Source organism: Bombina bombina, chromosome 1, assembly GCF_027579735.1.
Source record: "Bombina bombina isolate aBomBom1 chromosome 1, aBomBom1.pri, whole genome shotgun sequence".
Taxonomy (NCBI): domain Eukaryota; kingdom Metazoa; phylum Chordata; class Amphibia; order Anura; family Bombinatoridae; genus Bombina; species Bombina bombina.
Genome location: NC_069499.1, coordinates 1,490,445,623 through 1,490,466,498, shown reverse-complemented (window position 1 = coordinate 1,490,466,498; position 20,876 = coordinate 1,490,445,623).

Below are 20,876 nucleotides of genomic sequence, written 5' to 3'. Positions count from 1 at the left end.
TAATGTAGGTATCTGAAAGGTTTTAAAAAAAGAAGAAAAGAAGAATTCTAGTTCATTTGGGGTCAGAGTATCCAGTTCGAAGATCCACTTTGCTTCGAGCTTTAATAGAGATTTTAAAATGCAAGGGAACTGTGAGATCTTTATTTCTGTCCTCATCTGCATTTTCTATAGAAGGTGTTCCCTTATTCTTTCTCTTACTGGCCTTTCCGACTCTCCTATATACTGTTTACCACATTTACATTCTATAAAATAGACTACATTACCGTCAGTACACCTAATAACATTATTCATTTTATATTCTTTACCAGTAACTATGGACTTAAAGTTTTAACTTTTTTTGAATGTCTACATGCTTTGCAAGCTATGCATGGGAAAAAAAAACCTGTACTTTATTTCCAATTAAATCTTTTTCAATCATGCTATTTTTCTTCTTTCTTAACTCAGTTGGTGCTAATATTTTCTTCAAATTGTCTGCTTTCCTATATACAATTCTTGGTTTCTTGGGAAGTATCTGACCTAATCGGTCATCCTGTAAAAGAAACCCCCAATGTTTTCTAATTATTTTTTTTACTACTTTATGATTATCACTGTATTGTGTTATAAAGGGCATATCTAATAAGGTCTCATTATTCCTAGTATCTTTTTTCTGGAATCTAAAATTGTGTCTCTACTTAAACCCCCAATATTTCTTCTTGTTACTTTAGTGATGTCACGAATAGTTTGCCGGCGAATAGTTCCCGGCGAACATAGCTTGTTTGCGTTCGCCGCGGCGGGCGAACATATGCGATGTTCGATCCGCCCCCTATTCGTCATCATTGAGTAAACTTTGACCCTGTACCTCACAGTCAGCAGACACATTGCAGCCAATCAGCAGCAGACCCTCCCTCCCAGACCCTCCCACCTCCTGGACAGCATCCATTTTAGATTCATTCGGAAGCTGCATTCTTAGTGAGAGGAGGGACAGTGTAGCTGCTGCTGATTTAATAGGGAAATTGATAGCTAGGCTAGTGTATTCAGTGTCCACTACAGTCCTGAAGGACTCATCTGATCTCTGCTGTAAGGACAGCACCCCAAAAAACACACTTTTTCTAACTTTGACCCCCAAAATCTGTTACTCATCTACAACCACCAAAAAACACCCATGCTAAATAGTTTATAAATTTTGTCCTGAGTTTAGAAATACCCAATGTTTACATGTTCTTTGCTTTTTTTGTAAGTTATAGGGCCATAAATACAAGTAGCACTTTGCTATTTACAAACCATTTTTTTTCAAAATTAGCGCTAGTTACATTGGAACACTGATATCTGTCAGGAATACCTGAATAGCCATTGACATGTATATATATATTTTTTTAGAAGACATCCCAAAGTATTGATCTAGGCCCATTTTGGTATGTTTATGCCACCATTTCACCACCAAATGCGATCAAATAAAAAAAATTGTTCACTTTTTCACAAATTTTTTCACAAACTTTAGGTTTCTCACTGAAATTATTTACAAATAGCTTGTGCAATTATGGCATAAATGGTTGTACATTTTTCTCTGGGATCCCCTTTGTTCAGAAATAGCAGACATATATGGCTTTGACGTTGCTTTTTGATTATTAGAAGGCCGCTAAATGCCACTTCGCACCACACGTGTATTATGTCCAGCAGTGAAGGGGTTAATTAGGGAGCATGTAGGGAGCTTTTTGGGGTAATTTTAGCTTTAGTGTAGTGTAGTAGACAACCCAAAGTATTGATCTAGGCCCATCTTGGTATATTTCATGCCACTATTTCACCGCCAAATGCGATGAAATAAAAAAAAAGTTACATTTTTCCAAATGTTTGTTTTCTCACTGAAATCATTTACAAACATTTTGTGCAATTATGGCACAAATGGTTGTAAATACTTCTCTGGGATCCCCTTTTTTCAGAAATAGCAGACATATATGGCTTTGGCATTGCTTTTTGGTAATTAGAAGGCCGCTAAATGCCGCTGTGCACCACACGTGTATTATGCTCAGCAGTGCAGGGGTTAATTAGGGAGTTTGTAGGGAGCTTGTAGGGTTAATTTTAGCTTTAGTGTAGTGTAGTAGACAACCCCAAGTATTGATCTAGGCCCATTTTGGTATATTTCATGCCACCATTTCAAAATGTTTTTTTTTTTTATTTCATTTTTCTGTAGTGTAGCTTCCCCCCCCCCCCCACAGACCAATCCCCCACCCGCTCCCAGATCACTTAGATTTCCAAATATTTTGCACCCCTTTCTCCCACTTATAAAAACATTTTTTTCTGTAGTGTAGCGGTTCCCACCCGCTCCCTCCCCGTGCATGCGCACGCCCGCCTACTCCCGTGCACGTGCGCACGTCTGTCACTGTGAAGCGGGCGTAACCCTTACACTACCTGATCGATACAACATCATACCTGATGTTTTAAAACACGTTATTCCAAACAATTTAGGAATGTTAGGTGATTTATGCCCTTTATGGATTAAAACCAGACTCTGCATCAACTATGTAATTTTCCATGGGAGTTTTGCCATGGATCCCCCTCCGGCATGCCACAGTCCAGGTGTTAGTCCCCTTGAAACAACTTTTCCATCACTATTGTGGCCAGAAAGAGTCCCTGTGGGTTTTAAAATTCGCCTACCTATTGAAGTCTATGGCGGTTCGCCCGGTTCGCCCATTCGTGAACATTTGTGGAAGTTCGCGTTCGCCGTTTGCGAACCCAAATCTTTATGTTCGCGACATCACTACTTCTATATCATCTTTCTTATATCCTCTTTAAGAGAATTATTGCTTAGTATTTCTGACTGTGACAGATAGTCTTCCTGCCTTTTGCAATTTCTTTTGATTCTTAAGAACTGGCTTTTGGGGATATTTTTCTTCCATCTTTCAAGATGACAACTAGTTGCCTCTATAAAATTATTTGCATCCTCAGACTTAAAATGGGTCCTTGTATTTAGAACCCCATCTTTAACAAAAATCTCCAAATCTAAAAAGACAATACTCTCTTGACTCGTTTCACAAGTGAATTTTAATTTGTTTGTATTGTAGTTCATTTTATTGAAAAAAATCATGACTTCCATTCCAAATCATAAGAATATCATCTATGTATATTTTATAGAGTACCAAATTTGCCCCCTCATTCACCATATCTAAAAATTGGGACTCCCAATAGCCAATGAATAGATTTGCATAGCTGGGAGCTTCTAATCCATCTGAATGTCTGATGCAGGAAAATAGAGTTGTTACATCACATGTTAATAAAAACATATTCTCAAAATTTCTGAAAGAATGCAGGACTTGTCAGTCTCTGAGATGAGTCAAGTTTTATGACATATTTTTGTAAATATTTATCAATATATTCCGAGAGGTTCAATGTCAGTGAGTCTATCCCTGATATAATAAGGTGGCCTGGTGGGTTGGTTATTGATTTGTGCATTTTTGGTAGAATATAAAATAAAGGTATTTTCGGAAAAAAAAATTGAAGAATCATAGAGAAACCTCCACATGTTTACCTCATAGTAAAGAGAAGGGAAGTTCGTCACTGAGGATGCTGATTGGTTGTTTGTTTTTATTATTATGCAGATGAAAGTAAAATGAGAAGTTGAATTGTAACTGCTCACAAAACAGTTACTCTAGTGAGTTGATCTTAGTTTTAAATAAAGAAAAACCCAGGTATATATTATAACACATTTTCTTTCTTACTCAACCTTTTAAAATGCCTGAATTCAAATACGCATGAACATCTGTTTTTCTTAACTCAGATTAGATCAAACAATAATTAACAGGCTTTTCTCAGGCTTTTCACAGGCATTTTACAGGGATTTTCACATATCTACACAAAAGCAGAAATATATGCAGCCAATTTGAAAGTAATTGCTTCCAAATTGTTGATAGCAGCCTTTTGTGTTTGAAAACATATTTTTAATATTATACATTTACATGAAGGATGTATTATCATTTTTTCTTCATTTTGTCTAGTTTTATAATTGAAGAGACTTTAAAGGCCAAACTTAGGTTTTTTGATTTGCATAGAGTGGCCAATTTTAAGAGATTTTTTGATTTACTTCTATTATAAAAATATCTTTGTTCCATTGGTATCTTTTGTTGAAAATACCTACAATACTGGGAGCTAGCTGGTGATTGGTGGTTCAACGGATGTGTAGAAGGTCCCAGTAGAGCAGTGTTTCTCAAACTTTATGTAGCAAATACCCATACAGACATACATTTTCACCTTACTGGGACAGTAAAACCAAAAAAACTTATGTTCCAATAGGTACATTATAGGTACATTATAGTATTAAAAATTAAATGCCAAATACCTTGCTTTATCAGTTCTTCACTTTTTAGAGAGATATTGTCATAAGAATCTATAATACTTTGCCAGCCCTCTGTTATGCTCATTATCATATGTCTATAAAGGAGGGTTACCAAGGTCAGGTAGGGAGAGCGCGCGCGGCTTCAACTCTTGCGTACATTAATGTTTGGAGTGTCATAGCTAACGTCACGTCCTGAAGCATAGCGTGGTAAATATACATTTTTAACTTTCAAGTGATGTTATCACACACTTCCCATTAGAGTTGGTAGCACTAGCACTAGAGGTGTTCCACTTCAATTGCTACTTTGTGATATGGATTTTTTTTTATTCATATATAAACCAGAGCTGTGCTCACAAACTGCAGGCATTGGTTAAAAAAACAAACAAAAAATACTTTGTTTTCTATGTGAGAGGCTTGATTACACAACCACATTTTTTTTGTAAAAAAAAATCAACTTTATTGTCCGCTTTTAATTGAGTATGTTCTATATGTTTTCCTTCACTGCACAGACACATTAGCGCTCTTAACCCTTTCGCGACAGGGTTAAAGTGTCTACATTGGAACAACTGTTCCGATGTAGACAAATTGAAACCACGCGATCATGCACACAATCGCGAGATTTCAATTATTGGATTTTGTCTGGGGGGTGTCCCTACAACCCTAGGAGTGCCCTCCAGACCGCGATCAAATCCTGGAAGCACAGAAGGCTTCAGGACAGCCATTGGCTAGCACGTTCTATTCCATAACGGCTTTAAAGCCCAGTGTAATTATGACGGATGGCATAACGGCATTAAAAGGTTAAACTACTTATATAGGCTACAACCTCATTAGTATAGTGGCTTTTATTGAAGGCATGCGTAATGGCTATTTGTAAACAGCCAGAGGAGAAGTCATTTCCGCAGTGCCAATTGTGGTAAAAAGAGACAACGGTAAGCATCAAATCATGACACTTAAACAAATTTAAAAAAAGCTAATTAACTTCGTAACGTTTTTTTCATGCCGGTCATTATTGTCAAACATACAGTTTTATGGTACTTTAAATGCCCCAGCTGCAAAACGTAAATAGTTTTAGATTTAAACATAGAGGCATTAATACATTTCATTGAATTAGTTATAACTTTCTGAATATAAAATCCATTTTTATAGAAAGCAAATGCACCAAGTTTATGGAAATATTAGAGCATTAATTAATGAACACTAAATACATTTCATGCACCTCCCTCTAATCATGGGTGCTGCTATTATGGAACCTAGGTTACACTGCAGGTATCTGAAGGAGAGTTACTGCACATGAGCAAACACGTCAGCACTGGAATGTAAGGAAAGATAGATTCCAACATGGCAGCACCCATGACTAGAGGGGGGCAGGGCATAACCTCATTACTATGCTTATAAAATGTATTTAGTGTTTAATAGCCCTTTAATATTGCATCACTTTTTGAGAAAAAAAAGAACACAACCAGGGAAGTAATATTCATTTTTACATCTATTATGCAGTTTATCAGATTGATGTCATTATGGCATACTTGGGTATAGAACACATTACTTGACATATTTTGCTTTATGGTATAAATTTCTTGTGCTATTTCAATGTGGCCCCATTTCTGGAAAATGGCTCCATGACACCTTTCCAAAGTCCTCTACACTTCACTTGGCACTGTGATCTGCTATATATCAGCATTCCTCATCGCCCGTCATCAAATGTCTATTGTAGCAGAGAGGCAGTAGGATCTGTAATATCTTTTGGGTAGGCAGAGACAAGCAAGTAACTACTCTTGGTAACTGTAGCAGAGAGGCAGTAGGATCTGTAATATCTTTTGGGTAGGCAGAGACAAGCAAGTAACTACTCTTGGTAATTGTAGCAGAGAGGCAGTAGGATCTGTAATATCTTTTGGGTAGGCAGAGACAAGCAAGTAACTACTCTTGGTAATTGTAGCAGAGAGGCAGCAGGATCTGTAATATCTTTTTGGTAAGCAGACACAAGCAAATAACTACTCTTGGTCATTGTAATAATAACCCCTTTCCACCAAGAACTAGACGACACATAGCTTGGGAGTCAACAATGACTTATTTTTTTTTCAACCGCAAAAACAAACACTTTTTAAAAACAGTCTCCCCTACAAGGGGTTTCCCAACTGAAACAGCAGGGAGTTTAAACAGTAACATACAGTTTAACATACATTTTAACCATTAGCCTAAATAACAATTCCTGCATAGCTCATAAGTGGCGAGGTTTGCCACAATGCTCCCCCAGAACCAAACCGGCATACCCAGTCTGATCCCAACGGATTGGCTTGGGGAGGTCCGGAGGAGTGTTCACAGATCAAGGTTCAAGTTCAGTTTCTCTGGACAACCCGTCGGCATTGCCGTTTTGCTTCCCAGGTCGGTAATGGATTGTTAAGTCAAACGTCTGCAGAGCCAAACTCCAGCGCAACAGCCGGGCATTGTCTCTGGATACCCTGTTCAGCCACACCAACGGGTTGTGATCTGTGAGCAGGGAAAATTGTTGTCCATATAGATATGGCTGAAGTTTCTTGAGGGCCCACACCACGGCCAGGCATTCCTTTTCGATGGCGGCGTAGCTAACTTCTCGGGGTAACAGTTTCCTGCTTAGGTAGACCACAGGATGCTCGCCGCCATCAGCCCCGACTTGGCTCAACACGGCTCCCAATCCAAACATAGCATCTGTATGGACGAGAAAGCGTTTAGTTGGATCCGGGGCAGCAAGGATAGGGGCATTTACGAGAGCGTTTTTCAGTTCTTGGAATGCTTGTTCACACTCTGGGCTCCAGGTAATAATCTTAGGAAGGTTTTTACGGGTGAGGTCGGTGAGGGGTTTGGCTAGGGTACTATAATTAGGTACAAACTTCCTATAATAGCCTGCGGTACCTAGAAAGGCTTGCACTTGGGTCTTGGTACGGGGAGTGGGCCACTTGGCTACGGCCTCTACCTTGGCCGGTTCGGGCTTCTGCTGCCCGCTACCTACTCGGTGCCCTAGGTACTGGACCTCCGCCATCCCTATATGACATTTGCTAGGCTTAAGGGTTAATCCTGCCTCCCTAATGTGATCTAGGATCGCCCCTATATGGTTCAAATGCTCGTCCCAGGAGCTGCTAAATATTGCTATGTCGTCTAAATAGGTGCATGGGTACTCTTGGGACCCATCCAGTAGCTGATCTACCATTCGCTGGAAAGTAGCCGGAGCGTTCTTCATCCCGAATGGCATGACCTTGAATTGGTACAGGTCAAACGGGGTGACGAACGCTGATTTGGGGATGGCATCCTCGGCTAGTGGGATCTGCCAGTACCCCTTACATAGATCTATGGTGGTGAGGTACTGGCCTCGAGCCATTTTATCCAGGAGCTCATCTATCCGGGGCATAGGGTAGGCGTCAGAGACGGTTTTATCATTAAGTTTCCGGTAGTCTACGCAGAAGCGGGTCGTGCCGTCCCGCTTCGACACTAGAACTACCGGCGAGGCCCAGGGGCTGTCCGAATGCTCAATCACTCCTAACTGTAGCATCTCGTCAATCTCCTTCCGCATACGTTCTCTCACCGATTCTGGTATGCGGTAAGGAGGTTGACGCATGGGGAGGTGACCTGGGGTTTCTACCCTATGGGTGGCCAGTCTGGTATATCCAGGCACGTTGGAGAACATGTCTCTCTTTTCCTGCAGTAGCTCTGCTATTTGAGCTTGTTCCCGAGGACTTAACCGCTCACCCAATTGTACCTTTCCCAGACCTTCGTTCCGGTTCTTCATTCCTAGGAGGTCAGGAAGAGGTAAACTGTCTGCATTGTCCGCGGCAGGGGCGCAAATAGCATTCACCTCCTCTGCGTGTTCATAATACGGCTTCAACATATTTACATGGAGCATGCGTATACCTCCTGCTCCAGTACATGGGCCGATCACATAGGTGGTGTCACAGATTTGTTCCACCACCTTGTATGGGCCCTGCCAGGAGGCCTGCAGTTTATCATTTTTGACCGGTTTTAAGATTAGCACCTTCTGTCCAGTCTGAAAACTGCGGTCCCTGGCGCCCCTATCATACCAACGGCGCTGACGGGTTTGAGCCACCTGAAGGTTGGAGTGGACGGTCCGAGTCAGGGCCTCCAGGCACTCCCTAAACTCCAGCATGTATGGTACGATAGGAGTACCGTCACTAGTGACTTCCCCCTCCCAATGCTCTCGGATTAAGTCTAGGGGACCCTAAACCCTCCTTCCGAATGATATTTCAAAGGGAGAGAACCCCATGGACATTTGAGGTACCTCCCAGTAGGCGAAAAGCAAATGGGGTAGAAACCACTCCCAGTTCTTCTGGGTATCTATGAACGTGCGGAGCATCTGTTTCAGTGTTCCATTAAACCGTTCACAGAGCCCATTAGACTGGGGGTGATAAGCGGAATTTACAATGGGTTTCACCCCACATGCTCTCCACAACTGGTGGGTAATCTCAGCTGTAAACTGGGTGCCCCGGTCCAAAATAATCTCCCGGGGAAATCCCATGAGGGAGAAGATTTTGATGAGGGCATCTGCCACGGTCTCGGAATGAATATTAGCCAGAGCCACCGCCTCAGGATATCGGGTGGCATAATCCACGACTGTGAGTATATACCTCTTCCCCGAGGGGCTAGGCTTGGCTAGGGGACCAATAAGGTCCACCGCCACTTGACTAAAAGGCTCCTCTATTATGGGGAGGGAGTGTAGCTTTGCCTTATATCGGTCTCCTCTTTTCCCTACTCGTTGGCAGGTGTCACACGTCTGGCAATACTGCCTAATATCTTTGGTGATCCCTGGCCAAAAGAAATTCTGAGTTAGGCGGTGTTTCGTCCGACTAACTCCTAGGTGGCCTGACAGCGGAATATCGTTGGCAACCCGTAGCAGTTCTCGTCTATACCTCTGAGGTAGTATTAACTGCTGAACGGACAGGGGAATAGATCCGGCCACTATCTTCTCAGTATACCTGTACAGTAACCCCTTGTCCTAACCGTACCTCTCTCCTTCCAACCCCGCCTGATTCTGGTCTACGTTATCCCTATATACTTGCAACGAGGGGTCAGTGGCCACTTCGCTACCAAACTCTAGTGGAGGGGCCCAAGAGACATTAGGAGGGTGATTGCTTACCTGAGCCTCAGAGTGATCAGTAAGTGTGCTGGTGCGGGCCTGTTGTCGGGTAACCATGGGCAGTGCTGCTTGTGGGGAGGTTCGGGGTGCAAATGCTGAAGTCAGCTCCCCTAAGTCGTTGCCCAAAATAACGTCTGCGGGCAAATTTTGCATAAGGCCCACTTCTACGTTCCCCGACCCTGCTCCCCAATCCAAGTGTACTTTGGCAGTGGGAATTTTGTAAATGGCTCCCCCGGCCACCCAGACAGCTACACAGTCTCCGGTAAGTTGATTGGTAGAAACTAAATGTTGCCGGAGCAAGGTTATGGTGGCCCCAGAGTCACGCAGCCCTTGGACAAGTCTGCCCTCTATATAGACCACCTGGCGGTGGCTTTGTAGGTTGTCCGAAGCGGCTTGTACAGGGTTTACCTCATGTAAGATGCCCAAGGGTTCCTCGTGGAAGACTGCGGGTTGGGTCTGTAGTCGGGGCTCATTCTGGTAGCAGTGTACAGTTGCCCGGTTGTTCTGGTTGTTCCAGGTGGATCGGTTCTTGTTCCTGGGAAAGTCTCTCTGAATGTGCCCTTGTTGGTTACAAAGATGGCAACGGATAGCTGATCGAGTCTGGTATCATGGAGGGTGGATTCCCCCTCCAGGACGGGGTAGCAGAGGTGTGGGAGCTGCAGTGGGGTTTGGGGTGACCCCAATACTGGAGCGTTGCTGTGTTCGTTGAGCTCTCCGAGAGTCTTGGTATTCGTCGGCCAAGGTCGCTGCGGTATGTACCGTGCACGGTTTTCGATCTCTCAGCCAGTTTTGCAATTCAGTGGACACCCCTTGGAAGAATTGCTCCATCAACAGGAGTTGTAAAAGGTCTTCCAACTGGGTGACTTGGGCGGCCTGCAACCAGCCTTTAGCGGCCCTGGTTAGCCGATGCGCCCACTCTGTGTGGGTATCTTTCTCCAGCTTCTTCAGGTCTCGGAACCGATGTTGGTATGCCTCCGGGGTAATAGCATACCTAGTCAGGATGGCCTGTTTTACCTTCTGGTAGTCCCTGCTGTCCTCATCTGGTATGGTGCGGTAGGCTTCAGCAGCCCGTCCGGATAACTTGCCAGCCAGTAGGGGAACTTGGTCAGTGGTATTAATATTATGCAGTTGGCATAATCGCTCAAAGTCCTGTAGGTACCCATCGATATCCTCCGTGTCGGTATGATCCTTGAATGCGTGGTAGGGAATCTTAGCTTTCCCTGTACCAGCACTGCAGTGTACTGGTAGCCCCTCTCCGGGTCTCGGGGTGGTTTGTTGGGTCACCATCAAGTATTCCTGTACGTCTGCTGATGTCAGTGTCAGGAGCTCATCCGAATGGGGTAGTGGAAAAAAAGCAAAACGGGTCCGCATCTCTTTTTGGAATTCGGTTTCGTTGTTTGCCATGGGTACGGCCGTACCTGCTACCTGGTCTCCCTCCATGAGCTCTGCAATCAGCCTTGTTTTGGTTTTATTGCTGGCAATAATTCCTCTCGCCTCCAGTAATTCCTTCAATGCAGTTCTCTTTAGTCTGGTATAATCTGTCCCCATTCACCGTCCGTTCATATACATTGCATGTCCTACGACTTGCTGTGCGGTTTGAATCCCGTTGCTTGCCACCATTTGTAGCGAGGCAGTAGGATCTGTAATATCTTTTGGGTAGGCAGAGACAAGCAAGTAACTACTCTTGGTAATTGTAGCAGAGAGGCAGTAGGATCTGTAATATCTTTTGGGTAGGTAGAGACAAGCAAGTAACTACTCTTGGTAATTGTAGCAGAGAGGCAGTAGGATCTGTAATATCTTTTGGGTAGGCAGAGACAAGCAAGTAACTACTCTTGGTAATTGTAGCAGAGAGGCAGCAGGATCTGTAATATCTTTTTGGTAAGCAGAGACAAGCAAATAACTACTCTTGGTAATTGTAATAATAACCGCTTTCCACTAAGAACTTGACGACACATAGCTTGGGAGTCAACAACGACTTATTTTTTTTCAACCGGAAAAACAAACACACAAAAAAGGGCAGTCACTGCGAGTTGCGAGATGGCTCCTATTAAAAGTAATGGAGCTCGCTGGATAGGGAAACTTCGCTCCTTAGTGCGAAGTTAGCAGAGAGCAGTGGGAGCACTGTAAAATTAATATCCTGCAGCCAATATAACTCACATTACGCTGCTTTCTGCTTATAGCATCTTACATTCGCCTATATTTTAGTATGCATTTGTTTTTCTATTGGGGTTATAAGTATTCGTATTGTTTTGAGAAAAGCTCGCCACCTTTTAGTTGGTGAGAAAAAACTGTGATATCTGCAGTGCGAAAATCTTTATAGAATTACGCTGGGATTAGTGAGACATTGTCATATACGCCCATGAAACGCCCATGTTCAGCCCATTTTACGAAAAAACTATAATTATGCTTTGCATTTTGTATTTATAAGTTAAAATTTCTGTGTGATTTTTGCACATTCAGTGTACTACAATTACGATTTACACTGTGCATATTTAATTTGATTTATTCATGTGTAAATTAGATACTAATTTTACGTTTTTGTTAACATACGATTTTTGGTGAAGAATTTTGTTACGATTTTTGAAACACCATAACAATACAATTTTTCCCTGCTTATTTTTGTTTGAATGATTCAAATATTTGTTTTGTATCAGGTTTAAAATACGAATTTTGTTGTGCACATTTCATATGAAAATGCAGTATACGCCCCTTAGCGAGACACCCTGTTTTCACGGCAAAAAAAATGGCTTTAGATCATTCCACAAGGGAAATAGAAGGACTGGCGAGCTTTCTTTAATAATCTCGCCAGCCCAGAAAGCTTTCAATCATCAAGCCCAAGGTGAGCCAATCACACAAGCCATCTATGTGCAGCCACCAATCAGCAGCTACTGAGCCTATTCAGATAGGCTTTTAATCAAAGGATATCAAGAGAATAAAGCTAATTAGATAATAGAAGTAAGTTAGAAAGTTGTTTAAAATAGCATGCTCTTTCCAAATCATGAAAGAAAAAATTTGGGTTTTAAGGTGTACCTGGTAAATCGCCATAGGACAGGCTAACAATGTTATGTAGCTGGTTGTTCGCTCTTGTGAGTGCAGCGCTTCTCTCTGTGTGTATTAAGTTTAACTACATTTGAACCCTATTGTAAGTCAAATTTCAGTGAGTGACCCACACAAAAAAATTTTTTTCATGAGGCCCAGCAGATTCACAATATATTTTTATATTTATAATTTATGGCATGTGAGATAGCTGCAGCAATAAAAAAGGAAATAATATGTATAATTTTTGCAGACCACTACTGTTACTGTGATCACTTTACTAAAAGCTAGATTACAAGTAGCGAGTTAAAAAAATTCCTACTTTCACAAAAACACCATTAGCGTTAAGCTTTTTGTGCTTGTCGGGTTGCGCTCATTTTACAGGTTCCAAAAAACTTATTTTGCACTAGCGTTGACCCAAAAAGCGCAAAAATCCTAATTTGAGTTTTCACGTGCTTGTGCATGTATCCCCCATAGAAATGAATGGAGAAAAAAAAGTGACCCTACAATAACTCCCTAGCCTAATAATCCAACCACAACGCAAATGGTCTAACTAGACTATTAACCCCTAAACTGCCACCTCCCACAGCACAAACTATCTAAATAAACTATAAGCTATAGCCATAAACTATAAGCTTTTTTCTTTCATTCTATTGGCTGATTTGAATTTGAAGATTCAAATCAACCAATAGGAATGCAAGGGTACCCATATATAAAAGGGGTACCTTGCATGCACTATTCAGTATGTGGTTAGGCACCCCATGAAGAGGAGCTCCATGTTAGTGCTCTGAAGAGGAGGACCGATATCGCCGCCGCCATCACCGGGATGAAGAAAAGAAGACGATGGATGAAGATGGACCACCTCCGGGATGAAGATGGAGCACCGCTGCCATTAACATCGGCAAGTACCATTTTGGCATTAGTGTTGGGGGGGGGTATATAGTTTATTATTTTATTTTTTTTTTGGGCAGCAAAAGAGCTGAATGACCTTTTTTTTAATTTATATTTTTATTGAGGCGAAGAAAACAGGTACAACATATGCAAAATGAAGGGCAATATCTCACCAGGCATAATACAGTTTTACAGTCACAAACAACAGCTTAACATTTAGTAAGGACTTCGCTAGGACAGAACATTACCCCTCATCAATGCCTCTCATTTTAACATTTAAACTCTCTAGTGTCATCAATGTTACGAAGATCCCACTGAGGGATCTGAAAACCAGAACACAGCTGAAGACATAGAAACTTAAATTAACATTGAAGGAGATCATAAGAATAAGCATGACACTCTGGAAATACACAAGAGAGAGAAAAAAGAAAAAAAAAACACTACATCAAAACAAGTCTGTAGAAAATGCTTCATAGAGTAGTCCGAGTACTAATATGAAAACTGTAGCTAACATACAATCTACAACATTAAAGAAGAGATAAAAAATATAGAGGTTACCAGTGCTGAGGGTTATTTTTTTAAAATGATATATAGGGCAAACTGGATTGTAAGAATCAGGAGTCCCCTGAGGTCGAGGGAATGAACATATAAGCCCAGGGGTAGTCTTTGATTCAACCGCCAGTTATTATTTGAAGGTTAAAAAATCTTGGTAAGCTTGGCTAGGGCTTGTTGGCGAGGGAGCTACCAGGTCTTCTACAGGCTGTCCTCTACATCAAGTTTATAGTAGAGTCGAGTTAACCAGTATTCATTATTTATTTTCCCATAAAGACCACCTTACCATCCACACTAGCCAGGGCTTCCCCCAGGGGGTGACTCTCTAAAGCGCATGAAAGACATATGTGGTTGCCGCACCTAAATCTCTTTGGACCTCAGACATCCCAACGTCAGCACTAGAGTTACAGTAGATTTGTATGTAGGTTAAGAATAATCCCAAGTTTATAAGGAGAGACAAACTGCAGGCAGTTAGGCAAGCAAGAGATATCATAATAAAACTATCATTAATAGGATCCGGAGAGCCATTTTTTCACTACTATTGGAACAAACTTTGGCAAAGGCTCTACGAACAGGGCAGAGGCTACTTAACTCTGCCAAAAGGTAGTATTTAGGATAAATTAATTATCCCTTACCCCACAGACGTGGGGTGGGGGGGAGTGACTAGAATCCTATCATTTCTGGTTTGCATACTTAGCAGCTAAACATTGATGAAAGAATAATAGAGAGGCTTCTGATATAACCAGTTCTCATGTGCTCACATGGTAAATGGTATTCTATACGTACTGCATATTTATAATTATAAAAGAAATAAATACAAAGGGAAAAGTAAGTGGCAATATTAACTTGGTATCTTATATAGGGCTCTATAGTGTGGGCAAAGTCATGAGAAGTCCATTGCCCCACAGACAAACAGCATGAGAACAGTTTATATATTGTAATGGCGCTATTTAGCAATCAGCCATAACATCAGTCACCTAGCAGTAGGGCTACATCATTACTGGAAGCTGCAGCCTTATACGTTTATCAGCCAGCAGCCATTTCAAGACCCCTTAGTTCAGAGCAAGTGTTTAAGCTATTCTCAGCATATTTAAAATGATTATAGCTAAAATGCACATCTTATAACAATTGCACAATAAACATGAAGGAAACAGAAAAAATTTACCACACACTGTGCCAAAAGATAGATGAAGTACACATGCTTACTGAACGTCCATGTTGTGAGCCTAACCAAATAAGAGTATGTATATTTATGCACACAGGGGCAAACAAAGGAAAAAGAGTACAATGTCAAGTTTTAATAAGCAGAGGACAAATGCTTACTAATCGTCCATAGTGTGAGCCCATCCATATAAGAGTGTTTACTTTGTGCACACAGGAATAAGGAGAAGGTACAGCATCAGGCTTGTTAAGTTACCGGGTAGGAGAGCGGAGAGGGTTCACAAGATGTTAGGCGCTCCGGGTGGGTGTAGCTCACCCAAAATCTCTTCGTTCCATATTTCCCTCTATCCAACCCCTGTTCTAATTGACCGCATCGGTCTAGGAACGGATCGCAGCTTGTTTGGTGATGCGTGAGCACTGCACTCTACTGTAGTGCCTGCTGCCATCTGCAAATGGCCATATTGTGTTTGTAGATGCACAACCTGAGCCGCCAATTTTCCGTCCCCGTGCGATGCGGGGTCTGGCTCGGCAAGCAGGGAGATGGCTGTTGGTAGGCCTATTATTATCACTGACGTACAGGCGCTGGGCGGAGGGTCCTTCCCGGCACAGGTGTCAATCCTATACCGCGTCTCACTGGTAGCACCTTTCTGTCCTCCTCCTGTTGTCTCCTCCATGTAAGGCTCACAACCCTCTGTTTCATTGGCCTCTCTGGGAGCGTAGTCCTCACCACCATACAGGCCACTGTGTTGGAGCCCGGAAATAGTGTGTTCAGCTTTAGTTGGCTCAGCTCGGTCCTCCTCTATGCCCATGATTTCCATGAACCGGTCAAATCTGAGATGTATCCGGTGCTCAAATTCAGCAAACAGTGTCTGCACCTGCAAAAGGAGGCTCTCTTGGGTCGCCATGTCGGGCAGCAGGACACGCTCCTCTAAGATGGTGCTTCAGTCTGCAGCGGCAGCACAATAAAGCGTTTTTTTAGATCCTCTTTTCCTTTTTTTCTCTGCCTTTTGAAAGCTATTTACTTAGGGTATGTGACCCCTGTAGCTCATGGGCAAAAACACCCCAAATAACAAGTCTCCAATAAGCTTATAATAAGTTTAATCCATATTTCTCTCAGGAGCTCCTTCTAGCTGCATCCACTCAGCTCGGCAGTCAACTCCGTCCCCAGCTGAATGACCTTTTAAGAGCAATGTCCATCCAAATGCCATTTTCAGGGCAATTGGTAAATTAGGTTTTCTTAGTTAGATTTTTTATTTTAGTGGGTTGAGGGTGGGGGGTTGTAATTTTAACGGGGTTAGTGTTTTTTGTTTTTTTAAAATAGCTGATTGCTTTAGGGCAATGCCCTACAAAAGGCTCTTTTAAGGGCTATTAGTAGTTCAGTTTTAGAATAGGGCTTTTTCTTATTTTGGGAGTATTAGAATAGGATTTATATTTTTATTTTTTTTGGTACTTTTTTTCTGTATTCTTAGACTTTTGTTATTGTTTGAAATGTAAGGCCTAGATTTAGAGTTTGGCGTTAGCCGTCAAAACCAGCGTTAGAGGCTCCTAACGCTTGTTTTTTACGGACTCCGGTATTTAGAGTTCAGTTACCGACACTCAAAAATCACCCAACGCTCAAATCTCTACGACAGCTCAAACCCAGTAGTTAACATATACCGACAAAATAAACATCCACGAAGCACAAAACAAATATTACACAAAGTACACTTACACTCATACAAACACTACACTATATTTATTTTTAAGATTTAATAATTTTTCATCAAAATACAAAGGATCAAAGTTGCGAGATCTCGGGTGTTAGAAAAAAAACCAACACAAATCCATTTTGCCATTGACTTACATTGACACACGGGAAAAGACCCTCATATAGCTACATCTAACTAATAAGATTATCACAAAGATACACTCGATGCATGCAAACAATATACACCACATGACATACACAAAAAAGTTATCTATTACAAAATGAACACAATTTAGTTACTTTTTCACACAAGCTCATGACGTCACTCACTTTACGAGGAAAACCAGTCTTTGAAAAAAAAATTACCAAAATTTAGAGCCTCCATTGACTTCTATGGGGAAGACGTGCTCGTGCACGTGAAAGACAGATTTCCCTAACGCACGCAAATAGCGTAGACCTAAAAACTCCAAATACCAGCGCTAGAAATCGGAAAAAAATACATGCTTTTCTGCGTTAGACCCAGCTATGATAAATAGATCAAGAAATTACTATTTCCCTATGGTGGACTTATGGATTGTACTTATTGAATATTCACAACAGCATTAAATAGTTTCATACTTTTATATTACATCAACTACAAATCAACATCACTAGTAACAAACATTTAAACGGACACAAAAATAATTCAAAAATGTTCAGGATTCACAAACAGTACACAATGGGAAACACCTCTTGTTTACCTTTATTATTGCATTTCATTTATTCAACTCATATGCTTGCAGCAACTGCATATCTACATAGGCTTAACACATGATCAGTCATGGATGCACATACATTACTTTTAGCATTCACTCATAAATGTGCATTCAAATGATGGGGGAAAAACACATTACATTCTCTCTAGGAATCACAAAACAGAACATATGGATTTTACTGTACTTTTAACATCATGATTCCATCACAATAAACCATTAGGAATTACGTACAAGAAGAACATCATTACACCAGATTACAGATGTCACTTTATGGGAAGGAACAACAATGCCAGACCGCTATATAGAAGTCAGCATATGTGGGACATAATCACAATATATACGTAGATGTACATAACACGCATCACCCATCACGCAACCACAAAGAACACATTTATATTTTATTCAGCACACAATAATAATGTAGTCAAATACAACAACACAATGAGGATTTCAGAACTACATAGGCAGGTTAATAATATCATGACGTCATTAGAAGATTCAACCATACACATTACAGATTCACGACTGTACCGCCCCTTTCTGAACTTCTCAATACTACAATACAACATATACGTAAATAACAGTTTGGAACAGCATTATTAGGGAGATTTGAATGGGACAATTAATAAATATTGTCAGATCGCAAATCACTTATATATATAATACTACAGATGACAGCCGGAAGTTATTCAGTATTAGTGCCATTTGAATGGGACGCATACAATATTGACAGCTCGGCAATCACTTATATATACAATACTACAGATGGCAGATGGGAAGTTCGGAATTATTATTGCGATTTTAAAGGGACGCATACAATATTGACAGCTCGGCAATCACTTATATATACAATACTACAGATGACAGCCGGAAGTTATTCAGTATTATTGAGATTTGAATGGGATGCATAAAATATTGACAGCTCGGCAATCACTTATATATACAATACTACAGATGACAGCCGGAAGTTATTCAGTATTAGTGCCATTTTAACCTGGGACGCATACAATATTGACAGCTTGGCAATCACTTATATATACAATACTACAGATGACAGCCGGAAGTTATTCAGTATTAGTGCCATTTTAATGGGACGCATACAATATTGACAGCTTGGCAATCACTTATATATACAATACTACAGATGACAGCCGGAAGTTATTCAGTATTATTGAGATTTGAATGGGACGCATACAATATTGACAGCTCGGAAATCACTTATATATACAATACTACCGATGGCAGACGGGAAGTTCGGAATTATTATTGCGATTTTAAAGGGACGCATACAATATTGACAGCTCGGCAATCACTTATATATACAATACTACAGATGGCAGACGGAAAGTTCTGAATTATTATTGCGATTTTAAAGGGACGCATACAATATTGACAGCTCGGCAATCACTTATATATACAATACTACAGATGGCAGATGTTACTTTATCGTTTACAAACAATGTTGCAGCAACATTGATCGATCACATTCGATGCACATTATACACAACTATGCACTTTCATTCATGTTTGCCTGGACGTGTGCTTGTTACTATAAGATCGCGTTTAAGAAATATTGATTACGCATATGATCAAACATTACAAACATGCACTGTATGTGTGATATTGTACACTTTCACATTGAGATTCATTGTGGGAAAACAACATTTAAGCAAACAACAAAAAAACGCCCACTGTGAAAGCATTCGCGCTGCTCACATACAAACAAGTGAATACAATCAGCAATCATTACAAACTCAATACCATTGGACTAATTGTACTATAAATCCCCCAAACAACATGGCCAATGCATCACTTGTGATCCACATCAGATCAAGTGCATACCTTGTTACACTGTTTTGAAAGATGGATGACGATGACATGGTAGACGCTGCTGGTGCTGCTATTGGCGAACTAGCTGTTGGTCGAATCAGGCAGCCTCGGCGGCTCAGACTGAGACGAAGGGGTCATCTGGTTCGAGGTCCTCGTGTCTACAGGGTGAGACCCACCTTGGAAAACATGAGCGACTTTGAGGTTTATGATAAGTATCGGCTCAATCGCGAACAGCTCATTGGCCTTTATGATCTTCTTAAACCTCATTTGGAGCCACGTATAAGAATAAGGACTGCTGTTCCCGCCATGAGTAAGATGCTAAGTTGTCTATACGTCCTGGCCTCCGGGAGTTTTCAATCCGGAGAACTGTACATGCATGGCCTGGCTCAAGGTACATTCTCTGTGGTGTTTGATAACTTTCTGGACGCCATGGTACGTATCAGTAAGCAATGCATATTATTCCCACAGAATGATGGTGATTGGAGGCGCCTGAAGCGGGAATTCTTTGATATTGCTCAATTGCCCAATGTCTTGGGAGCCATAGATTGTACCCACATTGCGCTGCGTGCTCCAATTGATGACTTGCCCTTCAGAAATCGCAAACATTTTCATAGCCTCAACGTGCAGTATGTTTGTGACGCACAGATGAGGATTATGCATGTGTGTGCGAATTTTGGAGGATCTTGTCATGATGCCCGCATCCTCGCTCAGTCGTCCCTGTGGAGACCGTTTGAGGAAAGACAAATGCCCCCTGGTTATCTCGTTAGTGAGTATTTGTGCACAACATGGTTAATTAGTTTGACAATTGCCACTGTAGTTTTAAAATGTTAGTGTAATGTTCAGCTATAGGATGCAATTTAACCATTTATTTTTATTTCTGCAAATGTCTAGTTTTAGTTCAATGCAGATATGTAGCATGTCTTACCTTAAATGCTCAGATAGAGAATGCAATGTAACCATTTATTTGCCATTTTACACAAGGTCTGGTTTAGGAGAAATACGCATATGTAGCATGTCTTAGCTGAAATGGGAAGATATTAGCTAATGCAATTTAACCATGTCATTGTCTCTTTCCGCTAATGTCTAGTTTTAGTTCAATGCAGATATGTAGCATGTCTTACCTTAAATGCTCAGATAGAGAATGCAATGTAACCATTTAGTTTTTATTTTACACAAGGTTTGGTTTAGGAGAAATATGCATATGTAACATGTCTTAGCTGAAATGGGAAGATATTAGCTAATGCAATTTAACCATGTCATTGTCTCTTTCCGCTAATGTCTAGTTTTAGTTCAATGCAGATATGTAGCATGTCTTACCTTAAATGCTCAGATAGAGAATGCAATGTAACCATTTAGTTTTTATTTTACACAAGGTTTGGTTTAGGAGAAATACGCATATGTAGCATGTCTTAGCTGAAATGGGAAGATATTAGCTAATGCAATTTAACCATGTCATTGTCTCTTTCCGCTAATGTCTAGTTTTAGTTCAATGCAGATATGTAGCATGTCTTACCTTAAATGCTCAGAGCATGCAAT